Genomic DNA, 13,089 nt, shown 5'->3' on the forward strand with positions numbered 1-13,089 from the left:
CAAAATTCATCGAAAATCTCTCTTACTTATGAAGAAAAGTGTACCATAGCAACAAATGCTGCCATTAGTAAGTGAAAAAAAATGATGAAATTTCACATGTAAAAAAATTAATTTTGTTGTGTTTTCGAACTTCTACTGCTGTGAGTGTAAATTCTGAATCCTTCTTGGTCATGTTGACAAGGTTTATGAATTAATTTGTAAAAGTATAGAGAGTGGAAATTAAGATGTCCTGTGATGCCTCTCTTGCTCCAAGTCGGCTCCTTTGGCGTCCTACCCAGCTTAATGCAGTGGTTACCATTGTTTTCTGTATCCTCATACCGCTGATCATTGCTGATCTTTCCGCCTTTAGGGGCAGTTTCCCACTCAAGGGCAAAAGAGTTCTCTGAACATTCCTGTCACCTCTTTGACAAGGCCGTTGGCAGAATGAGGATGAGCTCTTTCCCAGCAAGTCTTCGTCTGCCAAAGCTGATGATTTTTATTCAAAATCTAAGCGGTTGCAGGGTTCGAACCCGGGACCAAGGACGTTTTGATTACTAACTGAAGACGTTACCTCTAGACCAGGAGCATAACCACTCTTAAGTGGCATCTAGCATCGCCAGGATGCATCAATGACTTTTTTGTGAAATTATAGTTGTTCCCCGTGATCTGTCATCTTTTACGTATATCCTGCATAAAAAGTATGTAATGCATAATGTCAATAGCTGTATGATGCTTTTAGCAGATGACGCTGTTCTCTGTATGAAAGTTTTAACAGCAGAAGACTGTATCGAGTGGCTGAAAGATTGTCAGAGGCTCAATTTCTGGTGTAAGGACTGGCAGTTGACTTTGAACGTAAATACTTGTAACCGATTTCGTGTATATAGATGAGTAGATACACTGTTGTTCGATTACTCCGCTGGAATGAAAAATTACCGGATAAAGTAATACCCATAAAATATCTAGGAGTAACTGTCCGAAGGAAGCCACAGTGGAATTGTCACTTAAATTGTAAGTAAAGATGAGATGGATTGGAAGAACCTTAAGCAAGAGCTTGGAGCTATCCTAACTTAAATCTGCTCTAAGAGAACGTGGCGAGTACTGTACCCTCTTTCCTCAGTTACTGGAATAGCGTGAGACGTTTTAAAAATGTATGAGATGAAGAGTGAACCGTTCTGTTACATGCGCGGTATGATTCATGGTGACACTGAAAAGGACGATTACAAGACTTGCAAGATACCTCGTGTGGGAGGGAGAAAGAGGTGTGAATTTTGATTTAAATTCTATAAATGAATTGCAAGGAATGCTGTTCAACATATAAGTGGTTTATTCAGTGAAACTGCATTAAACGGCACATGCAGTAATTATTGAAATTTTATCAAGTTCATTTAACAATCACACACAAATTATTCAAATAATGATAAAAAAAAATAAAAAATTTGGGTCGCCAGATACTGTAGAAAGTATCAAATAAAAAAACAACAACTAGAATTGAATTGGCACCAACAGCTCACAAGTGAATTATATAAGGTGACTGCCCTGGTATTTACCTTTTAATATGAGCATTGTATGACTTCATTCTAATCTAACATATAAATTAATTACCCGAGACGGGTTGACTGGTGTATTAAATGAGGAAGGAATAAAAAGAAAAAACAGCTGAACATATGACTCTCTTAACGGGCAAGCGGTGAATACTGTGTCTTGCGTTTGTACGAGCATCTAACACATTGCAAATAAATTGAAGAAAGCGAAAGAAGAATGCGCAGCTAGGAAGGCGGGCGTTTTCTGTGTTATCGTGTTCATAGCATGGTCGGCGTGGCGTTGGAGTGGGCTGATTGCGTGCGGCTGCATCAAGACTCTGCCGGCGTCATAGTTGATAACGTGTAACATGCCCTACGCTGAAAATACTGACCGAAACCTGCTACTGGAAGTTATCATTATTGGACGACGGTATGTGTCCATCTGCAAGTGCAAACCTTCGTGAAACTGCATTAAACAAAGCTCAAAACTGTTCTAACAGTACTACCGTCATTGGACATGTAGTAAATCCAAATGATCCTGAGTTAAGCCCTCGATAACGCGCACAGTGAGTGAAGCTCGCCTACTTGGATCTCACAAACCTTGCTCTCTACGCTGTTTGCGACGAATGCAAAGTGCATTGTCTCATGACAAGCGATAAGAGAATCGTTGCGACTTATCGGAAGCAGTCAAGAGTGAACTCCTGCCTCCTCAGAAGCAAAATTCGGAATCCCCAATACTAGTGCGCTCCTCGCACCTGGGGAGGGAGAGCCGCTCCCCTCCAGCGTCTTGTCTCCGCCCTTCCGCAAATTACGGAGTTCGTACTATTTTTCAAAGCCAACGTTAGATTCTTGCCAATAAAGAAGTCCCTTTCAAAATTTCCTCCCTCCTTGCCGCCGCATTCCGCGAGGAAAGTAGGGCGGTACTCTGTGTGAGACAGAGTATACAAATAAACCAAGACTTCTCCCTTTGAGTATTGCCGCTACGTTTCCAGGTGTTCTGCTCGCGGGAAACGGCCAAAATTCCCCGGGCCACTTGATATCCTTGGACCCCCAAATTGTTCTGTTGCTATTCAACTCGCCGCTCAGTCCGTGTTACCTAGAATCGTGGCAAAGCTGTTTTTCATAAGTTTATAGTTTCAGCTGTCTCGGGCACACGTACGAATGTCCACGGCTTCCCTTGGCAGCGTGTTGATGTATGCAGCGTCTTCGCCTGTCGCTAATCCTATATCGGCCTGCCCTCTGTGAAGCGTGCCGACATAGGCGCGCGACCGCCGCTCTCCCGTGGGCGCACTACCTGTGTCGACATGGTCGCCGGGCTTCCCAGCTAGGAACGCATCAGAAGAATTCCTTTCATGCACTAAGTGTACCAAGTTTGCAAAGAGAAGAATCATAGCCCTTTGCCGACGCTTAATGACACAATAATTCACATCCATCACACTTCATATATTGCAATAAACTAATGACTGATTTTAAAAGCAATTATCTCCTTTAATTATAAACATGAAAAAGCTTTGACGCTTTTCAGACTTTGCACAACTTCAAATAAATTCAATGAAGCAGACATACGACATGTAAGGCTCTGCACGGTGAAAACATACATGGGAACATATACTACATTTGCAAATCATCTCATATATGGGTAAGAAAACAACCATCCTATTTACATACAAACAGCAGTAGGCGGTAATTAATTCATAGCCAGCTAATGCCCACCTACCACAATCCAAAAAATATTCACTACAGTAATTTTAAGCATCAGATTTTACATAAGCCATCTTTCTCACTTGAATACATATTTTTTCAGTTTATCATGTAGACCTAAAATATCCGCTACAAATTTTGGCTGTGTTACAGATGACATTCTGCATGAAGTATAGATATGAGGCTGAAACTGCGGGACAGTCCGAGAACATACGTAGAGTAATGTATGGTACAGTTCAAGAAATTAGTATTAAAATTTACGTTCCAGTGGCCCAAAGCGTTGACGATATCTGTGTTATGTAATAAAATACAGATTGCTGTTGTAGTAGTTTAATGCTGTTATCGTAAGGGACCCATTTCGGCTAGATGTCCATCTTCAGATCATCAACGAAAGTTGAATAATGTTTTTTTTATTTTATTATGATGGGTAATAGTATTTTCGGATATATAAATTTTTTACTTGTGTCCATATATCATCGATGGTCGCTGTCACTCTGTACTGTATTAAAACGCTGTGTCGACTTCGGACTCCTATGCTATACGGTGTTTTGTGGTTTGGTGCTGTTATTAATCGTCTTTTCTCGTAATTTCTATAATTCAAGATTTCATCGTTAGATTTGACAGACTGACAGTTGGAACAGCTGGACAAAAATGTGACGTGGTTACAGTTGATTTGCTATGTTGATGTTATCATTTTGGGCTGTATGTATAATCTGAGTAATCGATGTGGCTGTGGGCAGCTGTTTGTGTCTATCATTTTCTGTGGATAGAAAGGCAATAAAGTTTTGTATGAAATATTTATGTTTATCCGTTTGTTCATTCAAACCGTCATCAGCGAATTGTGTTGTGTGTATCTAGATTTTGTAACGTTCCTCTTTCAAAAATAGTTGCTGGACCTACCTTCGGAACATCATAATGTGAAGTTAATTTCACACATTTTCATGTGAATTTAACTTGGGTCGCAAACTGAATGAAACTACCACTTAATAACCACAGGATGATAGGCCAGGAAAGATTTTTAAGTTTCGGTATATATAGACAACTTCTTGATTAATTCTGGAGGAGAATCAGTTTCTTAACATACTAATAATCATACATATGGCCTCTAAGTTGGGCTAGAAGAGACTTGGTAGGAACTGCATGTGTAGCGGGTGAGCTGTTAAACAGCACGAATGCATTGTATTGTACATTAATTCTTTTGAGTGAGCTATTTAGTAGGGTGCAAAAGAACAATCATGTCATTAAAAAAAACGTAAGCTGCTACGGAGTTCTCATGACTTACTGGAACATTAGTGGTAAAATGCACTGATTTGAATAATTAATCAACACGTTCATTTGAAAATCTGGATATCGGTGAGGAAGATGGATTACTCAAGTACACATTCGTAAGATTGTATTCAATAATTCAAAATGGATACAAGATCAAAATTGGATTACAGAGAGACACTAGCTTCGATGTTCGTGTCTTTAACACAAAACTGATCCGAAATTTATAGAAAAACGTGGAATTTCAATTAAGGTAGAAAGAGAACAAGCTATGTCAATAACTTAGCTTCGATGTTCGTGTTTTTAACACAAAACTGATCCGAAATTTATAGAAAAACGTGGAATTTCAATTAAGATAGAAAGAGAACAAGCTGTGTCAACAACATAGCTTTCCACTACAACGAAACATCAATTTAATATGAAAATCAGAACTAGGAAAGATCACGAAATCAAACTACAGTGCACGAGAATTTATTTCACAAAGGAAATCTGGTTTATAGATGCGTGTAGAATACTAGAAGTACAATCTTACGAACATGCACGTGGTAGCTGCTTTTCCCCCAATGGACAAACGAAACTCACTCAAATGTCCACTAGCACAGTGGCCATTTTTATATGACTACCAAATGTTATAACCACATGCGCTGCCGGTCAGTGTGGCCGAGCGGTTCTAGGCGCTTCAGTCGGGAACCGCGCGTCCGCAACGGTCGCTGGTTCGAATCCTGCCTCGGGCATGGATGTGTGTGATGTCCTTAGGTTAGTTAGGTTTAATTAGTTCTAAGTTCTGGGGGACTGATGACCTCAGATGTTAAGTCCAATAGTTCTCAGCGCCATTTGAACCATTTTTGACCCACATGCGCTGCTAATAACCAGTTACACGATTTCTTCAGGAAACTAATCACACTCATAAATGCATCTAGCCTCATGCCTGTCAATCGCAAGGGAATAGAGCACAAAGAGACACTGCAATAAATTCAAAACCCGGGAAATTACTCTATATTCCTACATATGCAAAGTATCCCGAGCTAGACTGTAATATCTGAAACCAACAAAGATGTGAATTAGAGACTCAGTTAAGCTGAACTTCCACATAAATAAAATTACAATACTAAGGGCTAGAACTAGCTGTTATCTCACCCACGATTTCAAGGGCAGTGGGACTAATGGCTACTTATTCAGAGTCGCTACAGCAGACCGATAGCCGGTGCACTGACAAAATGCACCTTCTGCTCGTACCGTCCCAACTTCGACTAAAGCGAGGGATCATCGGTCGCCGGTGTCTCTCCGACCCAGAAAATTTCCACTTTGCTTTTCACAAAAGTTGGCTAAACTGCTCCTACATTCAGAGAAACTTACCCGGAGCCCAAAGACACATATTGACACTCCAGCAGACGACCATCACGTTTCCAAGCAGGCAAGCAGAGCGATGGAACAAGAAAAAACATAAAGCGACAACGCATATACGTAATGACTGCCTTTCCGTATCAATTATAGTCTTAATTAGTTGATTTAGGTAGGAAATACAATTCAGATGTGGTACTTTTGTACTGAAATACACTCCTGGAAATGTAAAAAAGAACACATTGACACCGGTGTGTCAGACCCACCATACTTGCTCCGGACACTGCGAGAGGGCTGTACAAGCAATGATCACACGCACGGCACAGCGGACACACCAGGAACCGCGGTGTTGGCCGTCGAATGGCGCTAGCTGCGCAGCATTTGTGCACCGCCGCCGTCAGTGTCAGCCAGTTTGCCGTGGCATACGGAGCTCCATCGCAGTCTTTAACACTGGTAGCATGCCGCGACAGCGTGGACGTGAACCGTATGTGCAGTTGACTGACTTTGAGCGAGGGCGTATAGTGGGCATGCGGGAGGCCGGGTGGACGTACCGCCGAATTGCTCAACACGTGGGGCGTGAGGTCTCCACAGTACATCGATGTTGTCGCCAGTGGTCGGCGGAAGGTGCACGTGCCCGTCGACCTGGGACCGGACCGCAGCGACGCACGGATGCACGCCAAGACCGTAGGATCCTACGCAGTGCCGTAGGGGACCGCACCGCCACTTCCCAGCAAATTAGGGACACTGTTGCTCCTGGGGTATCGGCGAGGACCATTCGTAACCGTCTCCATGAAGCTGGGCTACGGTCCCGCACACCGTTAGGCCGTCTTCCGCTCACGCCCCAACATCGTGCAGCCTGCCTCCAGTGGTGTCGCGACAGGCGTGAATGGAGGGACGAATGGAGACGTGTCGTCTTCAGCGATGAGAGTCGCTTATGCCTTGGTGCCAATGATGGTCGTATGCGTGTTTGGCGCCGTGCAGGTGAGCGCCACAATCAGGACTGCATACGACCGAGGCACACAGGGCCAACACCCGGCATCATGGTGTGGGGAGCGATCTCCTACACTGGCCGTACACCACTGGTGATCGTCGAGAGGACACTGAATAGTGCACGGTACATCCAAACCGTCATCGAACCCATCGTTCTGCCATTCCTAGACCGGCAAGGGAACTTGCTGCTCCAACAGGACAATGCACGTCCGCATGTATCCCGTGCCAGCCAACGTGCTCTAGAAGGTGTAAGTCAACTACCCTGGCCAGCAAGATCTCCGGATCTGTCCCCCATTGAGCATGTTTGGGACTGGATGAAGCGTCGTCTCACGCGGTCTGCACGTCCAGCACGAACACTGGTCCAACTGAGGTGCCAGGTGGAAATGGCATGGCAAGCCGTTCCACAGGACTACATCCAGCATCTCTACGATCGTCTCCATGGGAGAATAGCAGCCTGCATTGCTGCGAAAGGTGGATATACACTGTACCAGTGCCGACATTGTGCATGCTCTGTTGCCTGTGTCTATGTGCCTGTGGTTCTGTCAGTGTGATCATGTGATGTATCTGAACCCAGGAATGTGTCAATAAAGTTTCCCCTTCCTGGAACAATGAATTCACGGTGTTCTTATTTCAATTTCCAGGAGTGTACAATTTTGGCTGTCAGATACATCATCCAGCCAACCACATACTCTCTGAATTTAGAGGAGCACCGACACATAAGCGATGATCCGAAAGATCATGTACTCGTATGTAATTAAGGCGAAGACGCTCAATGGTCCATTCAGTGCAGACGCACACAAAGTTCGGAATCTTACGGGAATCGGCGAGATTCCGTGAGTAATGAGGATAATGTGCTACGGCACCACCACAGTACTGTGTGGTGTACGTTGAGAACTTGGATGTGACGAGAGGCGTGCTAGGGTAGTCCATGCGGTGACCACAGTCCGAATGACATATAGGGCAGCGCGTTTGCCTCGTAAGCAGGAGACCCGGGATCGAACCCCGGTCCTGCACAAATATTCAGTTTTCCCCATTGATATAAAACAATGTCCTGTGTCAGCTTATTTTGCAAATTCCTTTCTGTCTTAATTTTTACATTGAACAGACAGGGAGCAGCTTCAGTATAAGATAACGAGAGCAAAACTAATCCATATACATTCTTCACTCACTTAAGGAATGATAACCATAACGCTGAGCGAATGGAGTTAGCAATCGAAATTTCTCACATATTACGTAGAGGTTTGACAATGAATGTACATCAAAAGATAGAAATCTGCATTCAAACAATATAACACCCTGATGACATTTTAAATGAAAAAACGTATTTAGAACATAATCATTTTATACAAAATTTTATTTAATTCTTAATCGAAGATAACAGATAGACACATACAGCTAGCCACAGACACATCAATTGCAAAGATCACACATACAACTCAAAATGATAACTTCAACACATCATAACAACTGTAACCATGTAGCACATTTGGCTAACTGTCAAACTGCCAACATGTCAAAGCTGACGATAAAACATCAGATTATAAAAATTACGAGAAAGGACGATTAAAACAACAACAAACCACAATTCAGTGTGTAGCATAGGACTCCCAAATCTACACCACCTTTTAATACAATACAGAGTGACTACGTATGTTCGAAAATACAATTAACCAACAATATAAGAAATATAAAAATATTATGTAACTTTCGCAGATGCTCTGAAGATGGCAATGTAGCCCAACTGGCGCCACCACAATAAAAAAATAAATTACTGCAGCAGCAATCTGGATTTTGTTATATATTATTAAAGTTTTAAGATGTTCTAAACTTATGATTTCCAATAAAGTACACATTACAGTTCGTAGATTCAGAGACATTTCCCTGCTATTACCTTTCTCATCCCCAGGATATAATAAAATGTTCCTTTCTTCTATTACAGGGACGGACAAGAATACGTTCAGTCCGCAGCCCGTAGTCGAGTGGCTAGCGTTGTTGCTGCTGGATCACGCGGTCCCGGGTTCGATTCCTGGCAGGGTTGGGGATTTTCTCCGCTCGGGGACTGGGCGTTTGTGTTGTTCTCATAATTTCATTATCATTCATGAAAGTGGCGAGATTGGACTGAGTCAAGATTTGGAATTTGTACGGACGCTGATGACCGCGCAGTTGAGCGCCCCACAAACCAAACATCATCATCATCATCATCTTCATCAATATGGTATATGAGCAATGCCCCTGCTCACATGGCATTATTCTCTTGCCTGGCTACACATTACCCCCACTGCTACAGCATAATGTCCGAACGTGAGGAGGGTGATGTAGGTCAAACTGCGAAAGTGCTCCACTTAAATGGCAACGACTCTCACTGCATATGACTTGGTTTCATGATTCATATTGCTCGACAATATAAGTAACAAACAAAACAAATTTTCGGCATTATTTAATTATTTTTGGCCTGATGAAGACATTGTATAAATATTATCTCCTACAGACAGTCGGCATGCTGACAGATGCAGACATTTTTACAGTTTTTGGCAGTCAGGATGCCACTTAATAGTAACGTATTTAGTTTCATAATCGAAGAAAGTTCTATCACACTCATACGTCGATCTACATATTCTGTTACACTATGTGATCAAAAGTATTCGGACACGTGGCTGAAACTGACTTACAATTTCGTGGTGGCCTTCATCGGTAATGCTGGAATTCAATATGGCGTAGGTCCACCCTTAGCCTTGATGACAGCTTCCACTATCGCAGGCATAAGTTCAGTCAGGTACTGGAAGCTTTCTTGGGAAATGGCAGCACATTCTTCACCGAGTGCTGCAATGACGACAGCCGTGCGGGATTAGCCGAGCGGTCTAGGGCGCTTCAGTCACGGACTGTGCGGCTGGTCCCGGCGGAGGTTCGAGTCCTCCCTCGGGCATGGGTGTGTGTGTTTGTCCTAAGGATAATTTAGGTTAAGTAATGTGTAAGCTTAGGGTCTTATGACCTTAGCAGTTAAGTCCAATAAGATTTCATACACATTTGAACTTTTTTTTTATTTTTTTTTTTTTTATGACGAGAGATATCGATGTCGGTCGGTGAGGCCTGGCACAAAGCTAGCGTTCTAAAACATCCCAACGGTGTTCTGTTAGATTCAGGTCAGGACTCTGGGCAGGCCAGTCCATTACAGGGATTTCATTGTCATGCAACCACTCCGCCAGAGGCCGTGCATTATGAACAGGTGCTCGATCGTGTTGAATGATGCAATCGCTATCCCCGAACTGCTGTTTAACAATGGGAAGCAAGAAGGTGCTTAAAGCATCAATGTAAGACTGTGCTGTGATAGTGCCATGAAAAACAAAAAGGGGTGCAAGCACCCTCCATGAAAAACACGACCACACCATAACACCACCGATTCCGAATTTTACTGTTGGCACTACAAACGCTGGCAGATGACGTTCACCGGGCATTCGCCATACCCACACCCTGCCATCTGATCGCCACATTGTATACCGCGATTCGTCACTCCACACAACGTTTTTGCATTGTTCAATCGCCCAATGTTTACGCTCTTTACACCAAGCGAGGCGTCGTTTGGCGTTTACCGGCGTGATGCGTAGCCGCTCGACCTTGAAATCTAAGTTTTCTCGCCTCCCGCCTAACTGTCATGGTACTTGCAGTAGATCCTGATGCAGTTTTGAACACCTGTGAGATGATGTGGATAGATGTCTGCCGATTACACATTACAACCTTCTTCAAGTGTCGGCGGTCTCCGACAATCAACAGACGAGGTCGGCCTGTACGCTTTTGTGCTGTACGTGTGCCTCCACGTTTCGACTTCACTATCACATCAGAAACAGTCGACCTACGGATGTTTAGGAGTGTGGTTCAAATGGTTCAAATGGCTCTGAGCACTATGGGACTTAACATCGATGGTCATCAGTCCCCTAGAACTTAGAACTACTTAAACCTAAGTAACCTAAGGACAGCACACAACACCCAGCCATCACGAGGCAGAAAAAATCCCTGACCCCGCCGGTAATCGAACCCGGGAACCCGGGCGTGGGAAGCGAGAACGCTACCGCACGACCACGAGATGCGGGCAGGAGTGTGGAAATCCCGCGTACAGACGTATGGCACGAGCGACATCCAATCACCTGACCACGTTCGAAGTCCATGACTTCCGCGGAATGCCCCATTCTGCTCTCTCACGATGTCTAATGACTACTGAGGTCGCTGATATGTAGTACCTGGCAGTAGGTGGCAGCATAATGTACCTAATATGAAAAACGTGTGGTTTGGTAGTTGTCTGAATACTTTGGATCACACAGTGTACGTTTGCAGCCTCAATATGGAGATGCAGAAACTAGTCCCAAAGAAAAAATCGTCGATTTTCTTGGCAGTTTTAACGTAAAAATGTCTTTAAATTACGTTTGAGATCGATCAACTTAATTTGCACATGCATAGGGACACTTACAACTGAAACGACAAACAGTCTCGAAAACAGATGCAAGATTGAAAGTGTCCTAAAAACGTTTAAAGAACTGTTGTTCTTTCAAGCCCACAATGAAATCATTAAACCACATTTTTGAAAGCATCCTCATAAAATCTGAAGAGAGTGGTTTCTCGCCTTGTAACGTCCCATTGTGGTCAGTGCACCATCAAGTGGACTTACAATGATACGTTTCCAATCCATTTCCGACGTTCTAATTTTCTCTTATAATCTCTTTTTTACTCCATAAATTTAACAATAGTTGATTTTAAATTAAAAAGAAATCGTTCTTCGCATACTCAGTGGCTTAAGCAACGTACATTGCAGTAATATATAGAATCTCCATAATCTCCCATCGAAAACAATTACAAAATTTTGCGACTTTAGAGAAGTTGCTGTTCGTAGAAAGAGTTTCATCATGTGCTCCTTGCTTGCATATCTAGCAAATATGTTTTTTAATGTACAAAACAACGAATCCCATCTGCCGATCGTTGTAATTTTTTGCTTTTTAAATGTCAAATACATCTTTAAATGCTTTCTGCATGGTACTGTGACGACGTTTTATAGCAAATTTGCAGTATCCGCCAATTATGAGACTATGTAATTCATACGGAGAATCTTATCTCTCAATTCTGACACTCGCGTTTATTTTTTAAGGCTTAGATGATAGGTTGTTCGATTACCTGTTTTTATGCAGAGAGCCACTGGACCTGTGAATGTCCTCCATACCACAAACAAATAGCAAAGGGTAAGCAGAGTGACACTACTATACTCACGAACTGAATAGAATCGTGCCGACCGAAAAATGCCGCACTGTAAATGTAAATGTCGTGTGACTAGGGCCTCCCGTCGGCTAGATCGTAAGCCGGGTGCAAGTGTTTCGATTCGACGCCACTTCGGCGACTTGCACGTCGATGTGAAGCATGTACCTTCGTGCGCTGAGATAGGTTTCACTGAGACCGCATACATGCTAGTGTACAGATACGATAAGATCGGCTGTCTTCGACCTCTGTCGGTCGTCGGCGGAATCCCCCATGGCAGTAGAACGAGGTGTATCACATAGCGGTGCCACAGAGGCGACAGTGGTCCGTATGAGATGATAACTACGAGCTACCATTGTAATTTCCGATGTGCTGACTGTTGTAAGTAGCGGGCAACATGCCTGCAGCTATCAGTGAAAGTGTCTCAACGTAGCGTCTAGACAGCAGGACCATGTGGTCAGGAGATTGACTCCACCAGCTAGAGAAATCGCCTCTTGATGGAAGAAGAATTTGGGATCCCAATGAGGAACGTCTATTCCTGCGGGGGTTATTTGAAACTCTGGGTATCGAAAAAAACGACAGACAGCGTGAACGACTCAGCTTTTCACAGCAAAATTAACACTGCTCATTTGCATAGTTTTGGGCGGGCTGGTAGGTTATGTTTGGTTGCGAGACACAAACTTCTAGTAACAACTGTAATCGCCTCTCTCGTGCCTCTCTGCTGCATTCAAACGTGAAGGACCGTTCGGACTTAGCACAGCTGGAAAGGCCGACGAAAATTACTAAGTTTTGAATTAATTACAATATGGCGACCACGAATAATTGTTGACAATGCCTCTATACAGGCACAACATTGCTGTGTATTTGGCAGCACTCGTCCGCCCTCGCAACTCACATAAAACCACGAATAAAAGAAAACGCAAAATTAGTTGTTTTATATGGGACTATCGCTGCTAGCTTCAAAGCTTCGCTAATCTCTGACTAACGTAATTCTGATTTGGTGACGATAGTCGGCCACAAGTGGATGGCCGGGTATCACACTCGGAACCCGCAGCCG

This window comes from Schistocerca cancellata, chromosome 8 (assembly GCF_023864275.1).
Source record: "Schistocerca cancellata isolate TAMUIC-IGC-003103 chromosome 8, iqSchCanc2.1, whole genome shotgun sequence".
Taxonomy (NCBI): domain Eukaryota; kingdom Metazoa; phylum Arthropoda; class Insecta; order Orthoptera; family Acrididae; genus Schistocerca; species Schistocerca cancellata.